Below are 24,025 nucleotides of genomic sequence, written 5' to 3' on the forward strand. Positions count from 1 at the left end.
TCCATCAATGTGCTGCAGATGGTATTATTTCATTCTTTTTTATGGCAGAATAGTACTCCACTGATATATATGTACATCTTTATCCATTCATCTGACAATGATGTTTAGGTTGTTTTCATGTCTCCGCTTTTGTGAATAGTGCTGCTATGAACATTAGAGTGTATTATCTTTTCAGATTGTGATTTTTTTCGGATGTATGCCCAGGAGTGGATTGCTGATCATATGGTAGCTCTATTTTTAGTTTCTTGAGGAACCTCTATACTGTTCTCCATAGTGGCTGCACCAATTTACATTCCCACCAGCAGTGTAGGAGAGCCCCCTTGGAAAGTTATAATTTCTAGTGTACTCAGAAGTTTTGAAACTTTGTTAAGATAGAATATTTAGATTTTTAAAGGCCAGAATTAGAGAATTAGAGCATAAAGAATCTGTTTCTCCTTTAGATAGACTTACAGTTGGTTTAAAAAATGGTGTTTGTTATATTTGGTCATAGGGTTCTGATGCACTCTTGAAAATTTGAAATGACTGCAAATAAGGAATTCAAAGATCATTTTGTAAAAATGGTATATTTTCTCTGTTTCTTCCTTTCAATCTCTTCCTGCATACACATGCATACACAAACTTGAACATTCTTTTTCCTAAACATTTGCAGACATCATGATACTTCAGTATGCATTTCCTATTAGAACATACTCCTACCTGCTCACAAAACCACTATCACACTTAAGAACACAAATAATAATTCCATAATATCTAATAGGTGGGCAGTCATATTTAAATATCAGCAATGGCAGAAACTGGAGAAGGAAATGGCAACCCACTCCAGTATTCTTGCCTTAGAAATCTCATGGACATATGAACCTGGTGGGCTATAGTCCATGGGGTCACAAAAGAGTTGGACAGGACTGAGCATGCATGCACGCACACATCACTTCTGACATGAGAAAAATACTGTTGAGACAAGGTGATTTGCCTAAGGCTGATGCACAGAACATTTACTCCATTTCACTTAAGTAGAATTTCATAGTAAGATGGCTTTGCATTTTTAAATAATTTTAAAATGATAAGTATCAAAGTTGTCATCATCGTGCAGGAATTACCACTCCTCCCTTAGCTATACTGAGACCTCAAGACCAGTCAACTGTTGTCATGGGCATTTGCATTCATTAGCTTAGTTGAAAAGTGAAAGTTGATCAGTCATGTCCAACTCTTTGCGACCCTATGGACTGTAGCCCATGAGGCGTCTCTGTCCATGGAATTCTCCAGGCCAGAATACTGGAGTGGGTAGCCATTCCCTTCTCCAGGGGATCTTCCCAATGCAGTGATCAAACCCAGGTCTCCCACGTTGCAGGTGGATTCTTTACAGCCTGAGCCACCAGGGAAGCCCTGTAAACTCAGTTAACATATCACAAACCCCCACAGTGATGACTCAGAGACCCTCTCCTGTCACACAGCAGAAGCTCAGAGCTGTTGCCAGACTGTGCTGTGTCTGGAAGCTGGCAGGATACCCAGATGGGCCCCATTGAGCTCTTATACCACTTTCCTGCTCTGACACCCCAGGGCATCAACACACACTGCCTCCGAGTATATTTCAAGACTGCACTTGTCCCTCTGTACTCACGGGTTCTGCACCCTTGATGCATGAAAATACTCAGAAAAAAAGAGAAAGTTTTGAAAAGCAAAACTTGAATTTGCTATGCCCTTACAACTCTTAATGTAGAGTTTACATTGTATTAAGTAGTATACGAAGAGTTGACTCATTGGAAAAGACTCTGATGCTGGGAGGGATTGGGGGCAGGAGGAGAAGGGGACAACAGAGGATGAGATGGCTGGGTGGCATCACTGACTCGATGGACGTGAGTCTGAGTGAACTCCGGGAGTTGGTGATGGATAGGGAGGCCTAGTGTGCTGCGATTCATGGGGTCACAAAGAGTCGGACACGACTGAGCGACTAATCTGATCTGATCTGAAGTAGTATAAGGGGTGTCCCAAATGGTGCTAGTGGTAAAGAACCCGCCTGCCAATGCAGGAGACATAAGAGACAAGGGGTTCGATCCCTGGATCAGGAAGATCCCCTCAAGGAGGAAATGGCTACCCACTCCAGTATTCTTGCCTGGGAAATCCCATGGACAGAGGAGCCTGGAAGGCTACAGCCCATGGGGTCACAGAGAGTCAGACACGACTGAAGCGACTTAGCATACATACACTTAAGTAGTATAAGTAATCTAGGGATTATTTAAAGTGTACAAAGGATTATGTGGTAGTTTATATGCAAATAGTGTGCTATTTTATTTATTTTAAAAAATATTTATTTTTATTTATTTGGCTGCTCCAGGTCTTAGTTGTGGCACACAGGATCTTTAGTTCCCTGACCAAGGATCGAACCTGGGTCCCCTGCATTGGGAGCTCGGATTCTTAGCCACTGGACCACAGGTAAGTCTGAATAGTGTGCTATTTTATATGAGGGACTTGGGCATCCTCGGATTTGGGTATCTGTGGGGATCCTGGAAGCAATCTCTCACTGATACCAGGGGATGACTGTATGCAGGTCAAGAAGCAACAGTTAGAACTGGACATGGAACAACAGACTGGTTCCAAATTGGGAAAGGAGTACATCAAGGCCATATATTGTTGCCCTGCTTATTTAGTTTATGTACGGAGTACATCATGCGAAATGCCGGCTGGATGAAGCACAAGCTGGAATCACGATTGCCAGGAGAAATATCAATAACCTCAGATATGCAGATGACACCACCATTATGGCAGAAAGGGAAGAGGTACTAAAGAGCTTCTTGATGAAGGTGAAAGAGGAGAGTGAAAAAGCTGGCTTAACATTCAAAAAACGAAGATCATGGCATCCGGTCCCATCACTTCATGGCAAATAGCTGGGAAAACAATGAAAACAGTGACAGACTTTCTTTTCTTGGGCTCCAAAATCACTGCAGATGGTGACTGCAGCCTTGAAACTAAAAGACACTTTCTCCTTGGAAGAAAAGCTATGACCAACCTAGGCAGCATATTAAAAAGCAGAGACATTACTTTGTTGACAAAGATCTGTCTAGTCGAAGCTATGGTTTTTCCAGTAGTCACATATGGATGTGAGAGTTGGACCCTGAAGAAGGCTGAGCAATGAAGAATTGATGCTTTTGAACTGTGGTGTTGGAGAAGACTCTAGAGAGTCCCTTGGACTGCAAGGAGATCAAATCAGTCAATCCTAAAGAAGATCAATCTTGAATATTCATCTAAGGACTGATGTTGAAGCTGAAACTGCAATACTTTGGCCACCTGATGTGAAGAGCCAACTCACTGGAAAAGACCCTGTTGCTGGGAAAGATTGAAGGCAGGAAGAGATTGAAGGGGATGACAGAGTATGAGATGGCTGGATGACATCATTGACTTGATGGACATGAGTTTGAGCAAGCTCCAGGAGATGGTGAAGACAAGAAAGCTTGGCATGCTCCTGTCCATGGGGTCACAAAGAATCAGACAGGACTGAGCAACTGAACAACAACAATGTAACTTTTCAAATGAAGTCATAAAATAGGTGGTGCTCTCTCCCCAGCTGATTCCTTGCCAGTGTTCTCAATAGTTGGTGTTTGAGGGGGTCATTAAGTTGCCACTTTGAAGAAAATAAAATGGCAAAGAAGGCAAGATGAAATCTTCAGTCTTTCATGCCTTGGGGCAACGCAAACCCATGGGATTCCTAGGACACGTTTTGATAATAAAGGGAGACTGTAGAACACTTAGCAACAGTAAGTGAAAGAACAGATCCTGCAAATGAGAAATATTGCTACTTAATGAACCTAGACTAAAAGTAGAATGAATGAAAGTGGATCTTTCTCTTGCTTTTTATTATATGAAGATTCCAGGAAGGTTAGAGTAGATACCTTGGTCCATTTGCCCTTGTATTCCACAAATGTCATGCATAGTTTGGAGTATATGTTGATCTCCAGATAATATTTGTATTAATTCAGCAAATATTTCCTGAATGCATTCTATGTGCCTGGTGCTGACCCTGCCCCCAAATAAGAAACAGACCACATCCATCCTTCTTGGTAAGCATGATGGACAGTGGGGCAAACGCCTAGTGTTGCAGGCTTGGGAGGGACAGGAAAGGCTTCCAGGAAGAGGTGTCATTTAAGTCAATACTGGATTGGAGAAGGAAATGGCAACCCACTCCAGTATTCTTGCCTGGAGAATCCCAGGGACAGAGGAGCCTAGTGGGCTGCCGTCTATGGGGTCGCACAGAGTCGGACACGACTGAAGCGACTTAGCAGCAAAGGTGGATTAGTGATTCAAGCTGGCTGAACTGAATGGGTGAATTATCTTTGAAGTAACTTGAAGACACAGGGAACAGTAAACTATATACACAGATCTTTATTGTTTGAATTAGCAAACCAACTGGTGAGAGTGGTGGCCTGTGTATAGAAAGCAAGAAACTATGACAAGGACTTATACCCTTTTAGCTCTTAAAAAAAATTATTTATTTGGCTGCACTGGGTCTTAGTTGTGGCATTTAGGAGCCTACCACGTGTGGGCTCAATAGTTGCCACATGCAGGCTCTTCGGTTATGGTTCGCAGGCTTAGTTGCCCCGAGCCATGTGGGATCTTAGTCCCCAACCAGGGACCGAACCTGAGTCCCCAGCACTGCAAGGTGGACTCCCAACCACTGGATCACCTGGCAAGTCCCCCCTCTTAAACTGTCTTCTAATTTGTTTGAGTAATTAAAATGACTTTTTTTTTTTTTTTGTATCCCTTGGCATCCTTTTGAGAAAAAATTTTTAAAAGAAAATGATAAATTTACGTTCTGGATGGAAGATCACTGCAGGGAACAGAACAGGAAGGGTATAAACACACCCCTCTTCAATTGAGCAAAATTTGAGGATGCTATAAACTGGACAGTGGTCTAAGGGAAGGGGCTATGCTTTCCAATCTGTGAGTGTCTTGTGGGCTTATCCAGGGACCAAAGAGAGGAGACCAGGATGGTGAACCTGTTAAGAGGGAGGGAATGACAGTGAAAGGGAGGACTTCTCTGGTGGTCCAGTGGTTAAGAATCCACTGCCAATGCAGGGGCCACGGGTTCCACCCCTGGCCCAGGAATATCCCGCAAGCCTCAGGGAACTAAGCCCACATGCCACAACTACTGAAGACTGCGTGCTCTACAGTCCGTGCTCCACAACAAGAGAAGCCACCACCGTGAGAAGCCCAGGCTTGGAAACAAAGAGTAGCCCCTGCTCACCGCAGCTAGAGAAAGCCCGCAGCCCATGAAGGCCCAGTGCAGCCAATAAGTAAATAAATAATGTTTTTAAAAAAGAAAATGAATGGGTTCGTTAAAACCTTGGTAATTTTTTTTCTGGTACTTTATTATTTTTTAAATTAATTAATTTATTTATTTTACTTTACAATATTGTACTGGTTTTGCCATACATTGACATGAATCCACCATGAGTGTACATGTGTTCCTCATCCTGAACCGCCTTCCCACCTCCCTCCCCATCCCATCCCTCTGGGTCCTCCCAGTGCACCAGCCCCGAGCACCCTGTATCATGCATCGAACCTGGACTGGCGATTTGTTTCACATATGATATTTTACATGTTTCAATGCCGTTCTCCCATATCATCCTGCCCTTGCCCTCTCCCACAGAGTCCAAAAGACTGTTCTATACATCTGTGTCTCTTTTGCTGTCTTGCATATAGGGTTATCGTTACCACATTTCTAAATTCCATATATATGCGTTATTGTACTGTATTGGTGTTTTTCTTTCTGGCTTACTTCACTATGTATAATAGGCTCCAGTTTCATCCACCTCATTAGAACTGATTCAAATGTATTCTTTTTAATGGCTGAGTAATACTCCATTGTGTATATGTACCACAGCTTTCTTATCCATTCATCTGCTGATGGACATCTAGCTTACTTCCATGTCCTGGCTATTATAAACAGTGCTGCGATGAACACTGGGGTAAACGTGTCTCTTTCGATTCTGGTTTTCTCGGTGTGTATGCCCAGCAGTGGGATTGCTGGGTTGTATGGCAGTTCTATTTCCAGTTTTTTAAGGAATCTCCACACTGTTCTCCATAGTGGCTGTACTAGTTTGCATTCCCACCAACAGTGTAAGAGGGTTCCCTTTTCTCCACACCCTCTCCAGCATTTATTGCTTGTAGACTTTTGGATCGCAGCCATTCTGACTGGCGTGAAATGGTACCTCATTGTGAAAACCTTGGTAATTTTTTTAAAAAGGAAACCTCCAGAAACAGAAATGGGGAGACAATCTGGGAAAAGAAGAAGAGAAAAGAAGACGACATGGCAAATCCCTGAGGCAATTGCTCCATGTTTCTGGGTGGCCCTTCCTTTTATACAGTTGTTGCATTTTACATTGTGGAACAGACAAAGGGTAGTGTTGATGAGGAAAGTTTGTACAGGTGACACAGCAAATATGTTTACAAGAGAGTTAGTATTACTGGGCGAGAGTGTTCAGGTGTGAATTTATTTTCTTTTACTTTCTTACTGAGGTATAATTGATTTACAATGTTGTGTTTGTTTCAGGTATGCAGCAAAGTGATTCAGTTATGAAAAAACAGTCGGATAGTCATGTCCGACTCTGCGATCCCATGGATTGTAGCCTGCCCGACTCCTCTGTCCATGGAATTCCCCAGGCAAGAGTACTGGAGTGGGTTGTCTTTTCCTTCTCCAGGGGATCTTCCCGACCCAAGGATCAAACCCAGGTCTCCTGCACTGCAGGCAGGTTCTTTACCAACTGAGCCACCAGGGAAGCCCCCGTGTATATATACACAGATATATTCTTTTCAGATTCTTTTCCAATGTTGGTTATTACAAAATATTAGGTACAGTTCCCTGTGCTATACACACTTGTTGTCTATCTATTTTATATATAGTAGAGTGTATATGTTAATCCCAGACTCCTAATTTATCTCTCTCCCCCCTTTCCCCTTTGGTAACCAAAAATTTGTTTTTTATGTCTGTGGGTCTGTTTAAGTTTTATATATATAAGTTCATTTTCATCATTTTTTTTGATTCCACATATAAGTGATATCATATGATATTTGTCTTTCCCTGTCTGGGTTACTTTGCTTAGTATAATCTCAGGGTCCCTCCACATTGCTGCAAATGGGAGATGTGACTTTTTTTATTGATTTTTTTATTGAAGGATAATTGCTTTATGACTGAGCAACTTCCCTTTCACTTTTCACTTTCATGCATTGGAGAAGAAAATGGCAACCCACTCCAGTGTTCTTGCCTGGAGAATCTCAGGGATGGGGGAGCCTGGTGGGCTGCTGTCTATGGGGTCACACAGAGTCGGACACGACTGAAGCGACTTAGCAACAACAACAAAAACAACAATTGCTTTACAGAATTCTGTTGTTTTCTGTCAAACCTCAACATGAATCAGACATAGGTACACACACAGCCCCTCCCTTCTGAACTTCCCTGCCACCTCCCTCCCCACCCAACCCCTCCAGGTTGATACAGCCCCTGTTTGAATTTCCTGAGCCATACAGCAAATTCCTGTTGGGTATCTATTTTACATATGGTAATGTAAGCTTCCATATTACTCTTTCCATACATCTCACCCTCTCCTCCCCTCTCCTCCTGTCCATAAGTCTGTTCTCTTTGTCTGTTTCTCCACTGCTGACCTGTGAGTAAATTCTTCAGAACCATTTTTCTAGATTCCGTATGTATGCATTAGAGTACGGTATTTATCTTTCTCTTTCTGACTTACTTCACTCTGTATAATAGGTTCTAGGTTCGTCCACCTCATTAGAACTGACTCAAAGGCGTTCCTTTTTATGGGTGAGTAATATTCCATTGTGTGTATGTACCACAACTTCTTTATCCATTCATCTGTCGATGGACATCTAGGTTGCTTCCATGTTCCAGGTATTGTAAACAGTGCTGCAATGAACAATGGGATACATGTGTCTTTTTCAATTTTGGTTTCCTCAGGGTATATGCCTAGGAGTGGGATTGCTGGGTCATATGGTGGTTTTATTCCTAGTTTTTTAAAGAATCTATATACTGTCTTCCATAGTGGCTGTATCAATTTACATTCCTACCAACAGTGCAAGAGCATTCCCTTTTCTCCACACCCTCTCCAGCATTTGTTGTTTGTAGACTTTTTGATAATGGCCATTCTGACCAGTGTGAGGTGATATATCATTGTAGTTTTGATTTGCATTTCTCTAATAATGAGCTATGTTGAGCATCTTTTCATGTGTTTGTTAGCCATCTGTATGCTTTCTTTGGAGAAATGTCTGTTTATAGGTCTTTTCCCCACTTTTTGATTGGGTTGTTTGTTTTTCTGGTATTGAGTTGTATGAGCTGCTTGTATATTTTGGAAATAATCCTTTGTCAGTTGTTTCATTTGCTATTATTTTCTCCCATTCTGAGGGTTGTCTTTTCACCTTGCTTATAGTTTCCTTTGCTGTGCAAAAGCTTTTTAATTTAATCAGGTCCGACTTGTTTACCTTTGTTTTTATTTCCATTACTCTAGGAGGTGGGTCATAGAGGATCTTGCTTTGACTTATGCCATCGAGTGTTTTGCCTATGTTTTCCTCTAAGAGTTTTATAGTTTCTGGTCTTACATTTAAGTCTTTAATCCATTTTGAGTTTATATTTGTGTATGGTGTTAGGAAGTGAACACTTTTAAACTCATTCTACGAGACCACCGTCACCCTGATACCAAAACCAGACAAAGACATCACAAAAAAAGAAAATTACAGACCAATATCACTGATGAACATAGATGCAAAAATCCTCAACAAAATTTTAGCAAACAGAATTCAGCAACACATAAAAAAGCTTATACACCATGATCAAGTTGGGTTTATCCCAGGGATGCAAGGATTCTTCAACATATGCAAATCAATCAATGTGATATACAATATTAAAAAATTGAAAGATAAAAATCATATGATCATCTCAGTAGATGCAGAAAAAGCCTTTGACAAAATTCAGCACCCATTTCTATTAAAAGTCTTCAAAAAATGGGCATAGAAGGAACCTACCTCAACATAGTGAAGGTCATATATGATAAGCCTACAGCAAACATTATTCTCAATGGTGAAAAACTGAAAACATTTCCCCTAAGATCAGGAACAAGACAAGCGTGTCCACTTTCACCACTATTATTCAACATAGTTCTGGAAGTCCTAGCTGTAGCAATCAGAGAAGAAAAAGGAATAAAAGGAACCCAGGTCGGAAAAGAAGAAATAAAACTCTCTCTGTTTGCAGATGACATGATACTGTACATAGAAAACCCTGAATATAGTATCAGAAAATTACTAGAGCTAATCAGTGAATTTACCAAAGTTTCAGGATAAAAAATCAATACACAGAAATCACTTGCATTTCTATATACTAACAATGAAAAATCAGAAAGAGAAATTAAGGAATCAATCCCATTCTCCATTGCAACAAAAAGAATTAAATATCTAGGAATAAATTTACCTAAGAAGATAAAAGAACTGTACACAGCAAATTATAAGACACTAGTGAAAGAAAGACAACATAGACAGATGGAGGGATATTCCATGTACTGGGATAGGAAGAATCAATATTGTGAAAATGACTATACTACCAAACGCAATGTGATCCCTATCAAATTACCAATGACATTTTTTACAGAACTAGAACAAAAAATTTCCCAATTCATATGGAAACACAAAAGACCCTGAATAGCCAAAGCGGTCTTGAGAAAGAAGACTGGAACTGGAGGAATCAATCTTCCTGACTTCAGATTATACTACAGAGTTACAGTCATCAAGACAGTATGGTACTGGCACAAAAACAGAAATGACCAATGGAACAAGATAGAAAGTCCAGAAATAAACCCCTGCACCGATGGGTACCTTATTTTTGACAAAGGAGGCAAGAATATACAATGGAGCAAAGATAGCCTCTTCAATAAATGGTGCTGGGAAAACTGGACAGCTACCTGTAAGAGATGTGACTTTTTTAATGGAGCAGTTTGTTTTTACTTTTTGAAATTTTTGCAAGGGCAACACATTAAAGAAATGTAAGTCTTCTAAGCCCTGTGCAAAACATCAAAACATGAGGTCTAGGGTAAGGTATACTTGTGGGGTCAGTAAGGCTGGAGTTTGATTCCTGGCTCTGTCACTCACTGGCTCTGGGACATCAGGGCTCTTCAGTTTCCCCACGTTGCGTCTCTATCAGTGGCAGAGGGGTAGTAACCCATGTGGGAGGGTTGTTTTGAGGATTGACAGTGAAGTGACAGCTCATAACACCTTCTTCATGTTACTTGCATTTGGTGAGAAGGCCCGAATTCCAGGAGAGCTCCCAGCTCCTGAGGGTTGGGGAGAAGGTGGCTACTGCTTCCCTCTCCATGGTTCTGGAAAAGAGATATAAAAAGTGCAGGCAACCCACTGGTTAGTGAGGAAATCCTATTGTTTGCTGCGTAGGTTCACTTTCTCTGCAGTCTCCCACAGGAAGAGTCAGACCTCCATGATAGGAGCCGGAGAACCCCAAACCCAAGTACATGACAGATTTGGCGCAATGGAACAACTAAGGGGGAGGAAAAAGGGAACACTCTCAAGAGAAAAGCAGACTTGTCAAGAGGCTCTTATGGATTTGAGGGAGAGGGAAATTGGCCAACGACATTTTTGTGTCCATGGAGGAGGGGAAAAGTGTATTCCAGGTCTAGGTGAATTGAAAGTTGCTTAGTCATGTCTGACTCTTTGTGACCCCATGGACTAATACAGTCCATGAAATTCTCCAGGCCAGAATGCCAGAGTGGGTAGCCTTTCCCTTTTTCCAAAGGATCTTCCCAACCCAGGGATCAAACTAAGGTCTCCAATGTGGCAGGCAGGTTCTTTACCAGCTGAGCCACCAGGGAAGCCGGGGTGGTCTAGGTGGGAGATGATAAAAAGCAGAGGAAACACAAAACCATCACATGTCAGAAATAATGTTTTTAGAGCAACTAGAAAGACAGGGAAATGAGAGGTCAAACAAAAAGAGAAAATTGTACGAGCATATTTTTTAAAAATACACACAAGACTGTTAGAATCATTTAGGGAAGTCACTTTCCTGTCCAGGATCTGTAGGCACTCCCCTTGTTTTGATGTTCAAGGCCTTCTATAATCTGGACCCAAACATATTTGTCCACTTCTGATGCCAAATATAGTAAATAAGTAAGTCATTTATCAAACCCTTTTGACTTTCTCTTGGGGTCTAGGTACCAAAGGGAGGAAGCCTTGACTGCCCTGTCGTCTCATGGGAATGCCCATAAGATGGAGGCATCCCAGAAATTACTCCCTGGTGAAGGAGCTGGGATTGTTCTTCTTGCCTTGGAAAGTTCCTCAAGCTCCTTCTTTTCTGTCTACATCCCACCTTCCTTCTTGGGCCATTCTACACACATATGGTCGTACAATTTTCTCTTTCTGTTTGACCTTTCATTTTTCTATGTCTTTCTAGTTGCTCTGAAAACATTATTTCTGACATTTGATGTCCAATATCTCTCCCCTCAAGGAGTTTGCGAACTGGTAAAAGAGGTCAAACAGGTACTTATTAACTATGACAATGGGCAGCACGTGGTGGAAAGAGTGCAGAGAGATGGTAGGAGAGGAGGAAAAAAAGATATTGGAATGGCTTTGCAGAAGAGGTAGCATTGGAGATGGAAAGACATGGGTAGAATTGTGGAGGGTTAGTTGAGTTGAAAAAGAGGTTGTTGAATAAAGTACCTGACATGACTGATTTGAATACGTTTTGGGTATTAATATTCAGGTGATAAACAGAGACAGTAATGTGGGCCATCCCATGAAATGTCTTTGTTGCTAGGCTGAGAAACGTATACCTAATACAGTAGCCAATAGGGATCCATTGGAGATCTTTGAGCAGGAGAGCAACACACAACCATGTGATCTCCAAGCTCAAAGGGACTTAAAGGCCTTTGGTTCTATCCAAAGCCTGATGTCTCTGTCTGCCAAGTCCAGATTTGGCCACTAAGTTCTCCTTGTTATGAAGATTAAATGAGATGACACTTGTAAAGTGATTAGCTCAGGGTTTGTCAGAGAGTAAAGCTCAATAAATCTTGACTGATGTTGTCAACATCACCATTCATTGGATTATTATTTAGATAGGTTTTCCTTAAGCCTTCATTCACATTTGTCCTGTAAGGATTTGAAGACACCTGATCTGCCTCTTGAGAAATTTGTATGCAGGTCAGGAAGCAACAGTTAGAACTGGACATGGAACAACAGACTGGTTCCAAATAGGAAAAGGAGTACATCAAGGCTGTATATTGTCACCCTGTTTATTTAACTTATATGCAGAGTACATCATGAGAAACGCTGGACTGGAAGAAGCACAAGCTGGAATCAAGATTGCTGGGAGAAATATCAATAACCTCAGATATGCAGATGACACCACCCTTATGGCAGAAAGTGAAGAGGAACTAAAAAGCCCGTGTCCATCAGCAGATGAATGGATAAGAAAGCTGTGGTACATATACACAATGGAGTATTACTCAGCTATTAAAAAGAATACATTTGAATCAGTTCTAATGAGGTGGATGAAACTGGAGCCTATTATACAGAATGAAGTAAGCCAAAAAGAAAAACACAAATACAGTATACTAACGCATATATATAGAGTTTAGAAAGATGGTAACAATAACCCTGTATACGAGACAGCAAAAGAGACACTGATGTATAGAACATCACTGATGTATAGAGTCTTTTGGACTCTGTGGGAGAGGGAGAGGGTGGGATGATTTGGGAGAATGGCACTGAAATATGTATAATATCATATATGAAACGAGTCGCCAGTCCAGGTTTGATGCACGATACTGGATGCTTGGGGCTGGTGCACTGGGACGACCCAGAGGGATGGTATGGGGAGGGAGGAGGGAGGAGGGTTCAGGATGGGGAACACATGTATACCTGTGGCAGATTCATTTCGATATTTGGCAAAACCAATACAATATTGTAAAGTTTAAAAATAAAATTAAAAAAAAATAAAAATAAAAAAAAGTATTCTAATAAAAAAAAAAAAGAAAAAGTTGGCTTAAAGCTCAACATTCAGAAAACGAAGATTATGGCATCCGGTCCCATCACTTCATGGGAAATAGATGGAGAAACAGTGGAAACAGTGTCAGACTTTATTTTTCTGGGCTCCAAAATCACTGCAGATGGTGACTGCAGCAATGAAATTAAAAGATGCTTACTCCTTGGAAGCAAAGTTATGACCAACCTAGATAGCATACTGAAAAGCTGAGACATTACTTTACCAACAAAAATTCGTCTAGTCAAGGCTATGGTTTTTCCTGTGGTCATGTATGGATGTGAGAGTTGGACTATGAAGAAGGCTGAGCGCCAAAAAATTGATGCTTTTGAACTGTGGTGTTGGAGAAGACTCTTAAGAGTCCCTTGGACTGCAAGGAGACCCAACCAGTCCATTCTAAAGGAGATCAGTCCTGGATGTTCACTGGAAGGACTGATGCTGAAGCTGAAACTCCAATACTTTGACCACCTGATTCGAAGAGCTGACTCATTGGAAAAGACCCTGATGCTGGGAGGGATTGGGGGCAGGAGGAGAAGGGGACGACAGAGGATGAGATGGCTAGATGGCATCACCAATTTGATGGACATGAGTTTGGGTAAACTCTGGGAGTTGGTGATGGACAGGGAGGCCTGGTGTGCTGGGATTCATGGGGTCGCAAAGAGTTGGACACGACTGAGCGACTGAACTGAACTGAACTGATCCCGTTCCTTTACATTTTATTTTTTTTACTTTTATTTTTTGGTCAAATAGGCATGTGATCCCCGATCAGGGATTGAACCCATGTCCCCTATATTGGAAGCACAGTCTTAAACTCTGGACTGCCAGGGAAGCCCCAGCTATCCCAATCCTGTCTGAGATTTGTCTTCTCTAGACCAGATATTCTTGGTTTCCTCCACCAGCCCACATTCATCTTCCTGATTGTCTCTAGTCCTTGTAAAATGTGGTACCTGGAACCCAGTTGTCTGATCACAGCCGACCAGAGCAGGCCCTTTCCTTCTCTTATACAGAAGATGCCTGAAGTGGAAAGAAAAATTTAAGAATTTTTTGGCAGTCATGCTCTGAGTATAATACAGGTACTCATCACACTGAATATAATTCTGATTTAAACTCCTAAGCCATTCCTACATGCACTGCTGCTAAGCTACAAGCTTTTCTATTCTCCACTTGTTCTTGGACCTGCACAAGACCTCAGATTGCTTTGTGATTATTGTTTCCTCTTATTGTCAGGAAAAAAATTGTGAAAGCCTTTGAAACAGGCAAAAAGATGACTGTTTCCATTCAGTGAAATTGCTGGGTGTCATCTAGCAGATTCTTCTTGGGTTGTCTGATTTTACAGGGGTCTGTGTCTTTCAGTTTTTGATTAAACTATTTTGCAACTATCAATTGTAGAACACACATGGTTCTAATGAGAAGAATTCTCATCCATAAAGAGGCAAGTGAATTTTGTCTGGTGAACATGCAATTGATTTTCACCCTGTGAAAGAAGCTGCTAGTCTTTCATCTATTAGCAAATTTATTTCAGTATCCCTGATTGCTTTTATATGTGTCCCTTCTCTCGGTTTCCCTTGGAGCCAATTGTAATGTTTTACTGCCTCATTGTTATTTAATAAGTTAGTTAATGGACACATGTTCATTTTATATTTGTACAAGAGCCCTGATTCTTTCTTAAAGTAATCCTTCAGCACTGATTTTCTTATCCCTTCACAAATTGGAAAGGCATGAACAGGGCAGAAATGAAGATTTAGCAAGCATTAGAGACCTCCCTTTAAATTGGCATGGATTACAGTTGCCAGGATATGGAAGCAACCTAAGTGTATCCAGTGTTCTTGCCTGGAGAATCCCAGGGACGGGGGAGCCTGGTGGGCTGCCGTCTATGAGGTCGAACAGAGTCGAACACGACTGAAGTGACTTACCTTACCTTACCTTAAGTGTATCAATAGTTGAATGGATAAAGATGTGGTATATATACACAGTGGAGTACGGCTCAACCATAAAAAGGAAATTCTGCCATTTGCAATAGTGTGGATGGTCATAGAGAATGTTATGCTTAGTGAAGTAAGTCAGAGAAAGACAAATACTATTATTACTTATATGTAGAATCTAAAAAATAAAGCAAGCAAGTGAATATATCAAGACAGATACAGAGAGAAAACTAGTGATTTCTTCTGGGGAGAGGGGAGAGGGAAGAGTGTGGGGCACGATGGTGGTAGGGGATTTAGAAATACAAACCACTGTATATAAAATAAGTAAGCTACTACAAGGATATGGTGCACAGCACAGGGAATATAGCCAATATTTTTCAATAGCTATAAATGGAGTATAAGCTATAACATTTTTGAATCTGTCTTGTACACTGGAAACTAACATCATATTATAAACCAACTATACCTCAACTTTAAAAAATCATGTTTTAACAAAAGGCAATATTGACATTGGGTCTACCAACCCATATCTTTTGGTAAAGTTGCTCAACCAGTTATCACTTCATGTAACTGTACCAGTGTGCTTCTACTTATGAACAAGTCATTCATAAGTCCACTTGTGCATAAATTCTATGTGATTAAGAGGTATTAAAACTTGCTCTTCCACGTGCATTCTCACCAATGATGAATGCAGGTCTGACTGATAATTTTTAGATCAGTCATAGATTTCCTCTTCCTTGCTCATTTACATTCGTATGGATACCCTTTGCCAAAAAAGACCAGTTTCCCTGCACCAAAAATCCTCAATGATCTTGGAACTTCCCTGGTAGTCCAGTGGCTAAGACTCTGAGTTCCCAATGCAGGGGGCCCAGGTTCAATCCCTGGTCAGGGAACTAGTCCCACATGCTGCAATTAAGAGTTCATATGTTGCAACTAAAGATCCTGCATGTGGAAACTAACACCTGGCTCACCCAAATTAATTAATTAATTAATTTTTAAAAATCCTTAATGATCTTGTTGGAGAGTACTCAGCAGGAGAACTGAGTTGCTGTGGAGAAGAGGAGTTTGGGGGTTGGTTAGTGGAAGCAGAACACGTTAAGTGAATGAAGTTAAGGTCTGTTACCAGCCTGCAGGACATAGTGCAGAAACAGCAAGGAGAATGAGGAAGTGGCTGCCATGATGGCATTTTTGGCTGGAAGACTGTGAGACAGCCAATGATGCAGGTGAATGGAATGGGCCCTTCCTCGTGCTAATGGTATTATAATGATAAGTAAACATTAATCTGGTCCTAAGAAAACCTGTGTCTAGTGGCTGCACCTTGGAAGAAGGACAGGAGGTTTACGAGGATGCTCTTGAGCAGACAGACTGGTTCCAAATAGGAAAAGGAGTATGTCAAGGCTGTATATTGTCACCGTGTTTATTAACTTATATGCAGAGTACATCATGAGAAATGCTGGACTGGAAGAAACACAAGCTGGAAGAAATTGTGTTTCGGGAGAAATCAATAACCTCAGATATGCAGATGACACCACCATTATGGCAGAAAGCGAAGAACTAAAGAGCTTCTTGATAAAAGTGAAAGAGAAGAGTGAAAAAGCTGGCTTAACATTCAAAAAACGAAGATCATGGCATCCGGTCCCATCACTTCATGGCAAATAGATGGGGAAACAATGGAAACAGTGACAGACTTGCTTTTCTTGGGCTTCAAAATCACTGCAGGTGGTGATTGCAGCCTTGAAATTAAAAGATGCTTGCTCCTTGGAGGAAAAACTATGACCAACCTAGACAGCATATTAAAAAGCAGAGACATTGCTTCGCCAACAAAGGTCTGTCTAGTCAAAGCTATGGTTTTTCCAGTGGTCATGTATGGATGTGAGAGTTTATACTATTATTATACTATAAAGAAAGCTGAGCGCTGAAGAATTGATTCTTTTGAACTGTGGTGTTGGAGGAGACTCTTGAGAGTCCCTTGGACTGCAAGGAGATCCAACCAGTCCATCCTAGAGGAAATCAGTCCTGAATATTCATTGGAAGGACTGATGCCAAAGCTGAAACTCCAATCCTTTGGCCACCTGATGCAAAGAACTGACTCATTTGAAAAGACCTTGATGCTGGGAAAGATTGAAGGCAGGAGGAGAATGGGACAACAGAGGATGAGATGGTTGGATGGCATCACCGATGCTATGGATATGAGTTTGAGCAAGCTCCAGGAGTTGGTAATGGACAGGGAAGCCTGGCGTGCTGCAGTCCTTGGGGTCGAAAAGAATCGGACACAACTGAGCGACTGAACTGAACTGAGCTGATCCTGGTTCAGGTCCAGGTACATGATCAGTCAGGACTATGGCTTCACAGTGCCTCTCCTTGGCCGTCGCTGCACTAAAGGTAAATTGTGAAGGAACAGGATGGGTGAGGCAACAAAATGCAGTAACTTTGCAGGACATTCGTTAGCACCGAATTCATCAAACACTTTTGACAGTGGAAGTGGCTATGCCCAGTGCACCACAGTTGATGGCTCATAGAGTCCCATCATTGAGTTTTCAACTCCACAACAGTTTCGTTTGCATCAATGAAAGGTCTTCTGCTAAAAAGCTTCTGGGTTATGTTTTAATCCACATTTCTCAACCGTTTCTCCAAGGATGAGAGGCTTATTAAATGACTTGCTCAAGTCCTGACCCAGTATGTTTAATTTTTTTTCTAATTACTGGTTTAGCCATAGAAAGAAATTAATCTTGCAGAACACAGTTGTACCTTAGGATCTGAGGTTGAGGAACGGAGGGTGCTGCAGAGTCCAGTCATTACCCATTCACGTGCTTTAATTTTGCACTTGCTCTTTGGTGCCCTTACACCCTTGACCTTCTGTAGGGTCCATCCTACTCAATCCTACCTCCCAGGCAACCTACTCACTTGTTCAAGTGTATCCGTGCACATGCTGGCAGCTGCATGACTCTAAGGGGAAAGCAGATAAGCCAGGTGCACCATTAAAGGCTGAAACAATGATGTCATTTGTTCTCCAAGGCCTGTCCCCAAAGCTGCTGCTTTAAAATTCATCCCAAGAAGAAATGTGCAGTTGAGTTCATCTGGGCACAGCTTTTCAGACCATGAGCATTTCAGATATTCTCTTTGGGGCCCTTGATGATAGAAAGGTATTTTATTTTGCTTTATTTTGTTAAACTTCTCTATTTATTTTTTTAAAAGTTTTGACTGTGCCATTTGGCACGTGAGATCTTAGTTCCCTGACCAGGGATGGAACCTGTACTCTCTGCAGTGGAAGCACAGAGTATTAACCACTGGAGCCCCAGGGACGTTCCCAGAATGATTTTTAAAAGTAACAAAAATAATGTTGTATAAACATAATTTCTGTACATATATGTTTTTTAGAAAAGTGATTAGAAGCTGATATGCCAAAGTATTTTTTAATTAATTTTTGTTGAAGTATAGTTGATTAACAATGTTGTATTAGTTTCTCATGTACAGCAAAGTGGATCAGTTATGCATATACGTATGTCCACTCTTTTTTAGATTCTGTGCTGTACAGTAGGTCCTTACTATTTATTTTATATGTAGTAGTATGTATATGTCAATCCCAATCTCCCAATTTATCCCTCCCTGCTTTAACCTTTGGTAACCACAAATCTGTATGTGATACATCTGCTACGTTGTTAGATGTTCCTGTCATAGCCAAATAGTCACAGCTAGGCTTCCAGAGAGCAGATATGAATAACTGCTTGCAGCTGGAATGTTGCATCTAACCTTGGCATTTCAGCTGTTTATTTAGTGGGAACTTTTTGTTAACATCCTGGAAGGCACCTGCATGGTAGGAAGGAGAAAGCCGGAGTGGGAACTTACTCAGGAGCCCAACCACGGATCCCAGGGATGTTGCTGCACGGAAATCATCTGAGGACTCTGTCATTACAGCGACAAGATCCAAAAGTTGGGAAAGGACCTCTAAGTCATCCGGTCCAGTCTGCCGTAGGTGTGACATTCTGCCTACAACCGTCCCACCAAGGTTGGAGCAGTCTGGGCTTAAACACCTCCGAGGACAGAGAACTCACTACCTCCTGGGGAAGCCTGTCCTGTCTTTGTAAACCTCTGGCTTTTCTATGTTCTCTGTAATTTCCATCTTAGTCTGTGCTTAGTGGGGGCCAAGTAAGTTAGCCAAGGACTAATTGCTAAAGGCACCATCCCAGGGCATAGTGTTTGTCTTTGGGGAAGGAGCAGCTAGCAAACAGGACACTCTGGTGTCCTGACTGTTCTCCCCGCTAAGTATTATTAGTCTATTTAGTTCCTTATTGAAGATGTTGAGGAAACCCCAGTTATACTACCTCAATCTTGCTAAAGCTGATGGAGGAGGTCAGGGGAGAAGAGAGTGCTCTCAGAACTGCTAAAAAAAAATACCTTAGGACAGAAGAGGCCTTAGTTTTGTGTTTGCCTCACAAAACTTAGAAAAAGTTTTAGCTGGAAGACTGTAAACTATGATCATGCTCTGCCTGGAGTTGAAAGGTTAAATAGCCCCTAAAGACGTATACCTTAAGATTCCTACAAGTACTGCACACACTGCTTTTATGGAGAAAGCAAAGCTTAGGAACTTGGGGGAACCACATGTCTCAGTGTCAGAGAGGTGCCATATTTTCCAGCTGGAAACTCCTTAAAGGTTGCCATTGCCCAGTCATTGATTTTTAGAGATGGGGAAACCGAGATTTGAAAAGACTTGCCCGAATGCTTTGGCATCATCTAGACCCACTTCGGAGAAGGCAATGGCACCCCACTCCAGTACTCATGCCTGGAAAATCCCACGGACGGAGGAGCCTGGCAGGCTGCAGTCCATGGGGTCGCTAAGAGTCAGATACAACTGAGTGACTTCACTTTCACTTTCATGCATTGGAGAAGGAAATGGCAACCCACTCCAGTGTTCTTGCCTGGAGAATCCCAGGGATGGGGGAGCCTGGTGGGCTGCCGTCTATGGGGTCGCACTAAGTCGGACACGACTGAAGCGACTTAGCAGCAGCAGCAACCACAAATTTGCTTTCTGCATCTGTGACTCTATTTCTGTTTCGTAAGTTCATTTGTACCATTTTTTTAGATTCCACATACAAGTGACATCATATGGTGTTTGTCTTTCTCCATTTGACTTACTTCACTCAGTATGACAAGCTCTAGGTTCATCCATGTTGTAATGCCAAATGGCATTCTTTCTTTCTTTTTTATGGCTGAGTAATATTCCATTGTATATATGTACCACTTCTTCTCTATCCATTAATTTGTTGATGCACATTTAGGTTGCTTTCATGTCTTGGCTATTGTAAATGTTAATAGTCCTGCTATTGGGATGCATGTGTCTTTTCAAATATTTTTCATTTAACAAACATTTATTGAGCACCATTCTTGGTTCTCAGGGAGGAAAATTCCCTTCTTTCATGGACTTTGTGTTCTACTGAGGTGGTCAGACAATAAGTAACAACCACCACAACAATAATAGTAATCTAACAAAACTATGAACCCAAATAAGGCAGAGTTAGAGTACAGAGGGTGTTAGAGACGGGACAGTGATATCTCAAGACGGTGAGATTACAGGGAATCCCCTGGCAGTCCAGTGTTGTTAGGACGCCACATTGTCACTGCTGGGGGCCTGAGTTTAATACCTGGCCTGGGAACTAAGATCCCACAAGTCACGTGGTATTGCAAAAAAAAGATGGTAAAATTACAGATAATTTGCATTTTTTTTCCTGTGTGTTTTTCTCTACTTTCCAAATTGTTTACAGTAAACATGCTTTCCTTCTGTAATTAAAAAATAAGCGATTTGGCGAAACATTCTCTTACATGGCAGTAGCAGATTGTCAGACTTCTGTTCGCTTTCTCCCTGGCTCTTTTTTTGACAAGATCTTTGGTTGGTTGTTTACCAATCCACTGTGTATGACTTGTGATTTTCATGGGGAGAACAGGAAGAAAGAAAGGGCAGGTGGATTTACCACTTTTCCTTTATTTACTTAGACCGTAAGCAAAATGCAAGAAACCAAACACTGCTCAGGTCACTCTTGGGAAGAAGTGAGTTGGCTGAGTGCTAAATACTGCCCTGGGCACCTGCCTTCCAACCTGTTTACCCCTCCTCCTTGGTCTGTGTCTATCACCACAGTTTTTAAAAGGGGGGATGGGGCACCACTGTGATTGTCAGAAAACCCACTGCCTCCACCATGGACCACAGGTCCATGGGGATGATAATTAAGTCGATATCCCTGGCTGTAACCCCACCCCCAACCAGCTGAGGCTTTGTATCCACCCAGTGCCACAATGTGGAGAGCATCCATAGCTTGTGGCTTGGAGCTCAGGTGACGGAGCCACAGCTGCACCTGGCTGAAACTTGATTAGCACTGATCACATTCATGGAGCAAAGTCATATAAGGGTGATCAGTGGATACGAAGAAGCTTTATTGAATTCAGCACAGACAATCTTAGGGATTGAACCCAATTGAACCCCAAGATTGTGGTTTGGTGATTTTAGAGAAATACCACTGGGATATGCCTAGGAAGCAAGATCTTGGTGTTAGGAGACAGGGTTGAGAGATACCTGGCTGGATATGAAGGCTCTGTAGGTTCTGTGAAGTTAATCATATTATAGCTCTTATGCTGCTGTGCTCAGTCATGTCTGACTCTGTGCAACTCCATGGACTGTAGCGTGCCAGGCTCCTCTGTCCATGAAATTTTCCAGGCAAGAACACTGGAGTGGATTGCTATTTCCTTCTCCAGGGGATCTTCCTGACCCAGGAATTGAATCTGCATCTCACATCTCCTGAATTGGTAGGCGAATTCTTTACCGCTGTGCCACCTGGGAAGCCTGTAATAAGATTTTATGTCTGGGTATTAGTTTCCTCATACCCCTGTAGAGGACAGAAGAGCCTGGCGGGCTGCAGTCCACGAAGTTGCAAAGATTCAGACACAACTTAGTGACTAAACAACAGCAACAGCATTAGTTTCCTATGGCGGCTGTAACAAATTACCACAAACTTAGAGGCTTAAAGCAACATGATTTATTATTTTACTGTTCTGGAGGTCAGAAGCCCTATAGGAGTTTTAGAAGGCTGAAATCAAGATGTTGGAAGCTCCAGAGAGAATCTGTCTTCTTACCTATTTCTGGAGGCTGCCTGCATGCCTCGGCTCACGACTCCACTCCTCAAATTGCATCACTGCAGTCTCTGCTCACCTCTTTGCATCTCTTTTTTCTGACCTTGACCTTCTTGACTCCCTCTTTACTTTGATTGTTGTAAAATATGAAGTATATATACCATAAAATTTGGCACCTAACCATTTTTTGAAATGTACAATTCAGTGGCATTAATTACATATACAATGTAGTATAACCCTCAGCACTGTTTCCAAAACCCTTCCTGGCCCAGGCAGAAACTCTGCCCATTAAGCAGTAACTCCCCATTCTCTGCTCCTCCCATCTGTTGGTAACGTCGAGTCTGTTCGCCGTCTCTGTGACTCTGCCTAGTGTATGTATGTCATGTAACTGGAGTTAGGCTGCATTTATCATTTTGTGTTGTTTTTTTTTTTACCTAAGGTAGTATTTTCAATGTTCATCTGTGTTGTAGCAAATCCTAGAACTTCCATTCCTTTTTAAAAAAATCTTTGTCTGTGCTCGGTCTTAGTTGTGGCATGAAGGACCTTTAGTTGAACATGTGGGATCTAGTTCCTTGACCAGGGATCAAACCTGGACCCCCTGCATTGGGAGCTCAGAGTCTTAGCCACTGGACCTACCAGGGAAGTCCCCATAACTTCATTCCTTCGGTGGCTGAATGATATTCCATTGAACATGTATGCCACATTTTGTCTATCTGCTCATCAGTTGATGAACACTTGGCTTCTTTCCATTACTTTCGATATTGTGAACAATGCTGCAGTGAACACTGGAGTGCAAGTATCTGTTTAAGTTCCTGTTTTCATTTCTTTCTTTGATTTTATTTCAAACCCAAGAGCATGGAATTGTGGGATGATAGGAAAATGCAACATTTAGTTTTTTCAGGAGCTGCCGAACTGATTTTCCACGGTAGCTGGACCATTTTACATTCCCACCAGCAGTGTGTGTGGGTTCCAATTTCTCCACATCCTCACCAACATTTGTTATTGTCTATCTTTATGATTATAGTCATCTCAGTGCATGTGAGGTAGTTTCTTGTTGTGGATTTGATTTCTTTAATGACTAATGATAGAGAACATCTTTCATGTGCTTGTTGGCCATTTGTTTATCTTCTTTGAAGAAATGTCTATTTAAGTCCGTTTTTAATTGGGTTGTTTGTCTTTTTGTTGTTGAGGTGTAGGAGTTCTTTACACATTCTGGATATTAATCCCTTATCAGACATACAATTTGCTGATATATTCTTCCATTCTTGGTTTGTCTTTTCGCTCTTAGTAGTGTCCTTTTTGTTTTCATTGGAGTATAGCTGCTTTACAATGTTGTGTTAGTTTCTGCTGTACAGCAAAGTGAATCAGTCATTCCTATACATATATCCCCTCTTTTTTGGCTTTCCTTCACATTTAGGTCACCACAGAGCACTGAGTAGAATTGCCTGTGCTACGTATTCTTTATTCTTTATATGAAGTAAAGTGAAGTGAAGTGAAAGTTGCTTAGTTGTGTCTGATTCTTTGAGACCCCGTGGACTGTAGCCTACCAGGCCCCACTATCCATGGAATTCTCCACCAGGAATACTGGAGTGGATAGCCATTCTTTTCTCCAGGGGGCCTTCCCGGCCCAGGGATCAAACCCAGGTCTCCTGTATTGCAGGCATATTCTTTACTGTCTGAGCTACCAGGGAAGCCCATTCCTTATGTAGTAGTGTATGTATGTCAATCCAGTAGTGTCCTTTGATGCATAAAAGTTTTGCCTCCCTCTTATAAGGATGCTTGTGATTACACCCATTATCCAGAATTTGTTCAGTCACTCAGTCATGTCCGACTCTGCAACCCCATGGACTGTAGCACGCCAGGCTTCCCTGTCCTCCACCATCTCCTGGAGCTTGCTCAAATTCATGTCCATTGAGTCAGTGATGCCATCCAAATAGTCTTACTTTCTCAA

The 24,025-nt window shown here is 41.7% G+C and overlaps 1 long non-coding RNA gene across 4 annotated transcripts in view; it reads left to right on the forward strand.

The window, feature by feature from the left end:
• LOC109568005 (uncharacterized) overlaps window positions 1-24,025 on the forward strand; it is a 90,688-nt gene that overhangs the window by 28,044 nt on the left and 38,619 nt on the right. For all 4 annotated transcript variants that reach the window (XR_011570018.1, XR_011570017.1, XR_011570019.1 and 1 more), the window contains one exon: window positions 2,333-2,430. This is a non-coding gene — a long non-coding RNA (uncharacterized lncRNA). The remainder of the gene's footprint in view (window positions 1-2,332; window positions 2,431-24,025) is intronic.

This window comes from Bos indicus, chromosome 13 (genome assembly GCF_029378745.1).
Source record: "Bos indicus isolate NIAB-ARS_2022 breed Sahiwal x Tharparkar chromosome 13, NIAB-ARS_B.indTharparkar_mat_pri_1.0, whole genome shotgun sequence".
In the NCBI taxonomy this organism is placed as follows: Eukaryota; Metazoa; Chordata; class Mammalia; order Artiodactyla; family Bovidae; genus Bos; species Bos indicus.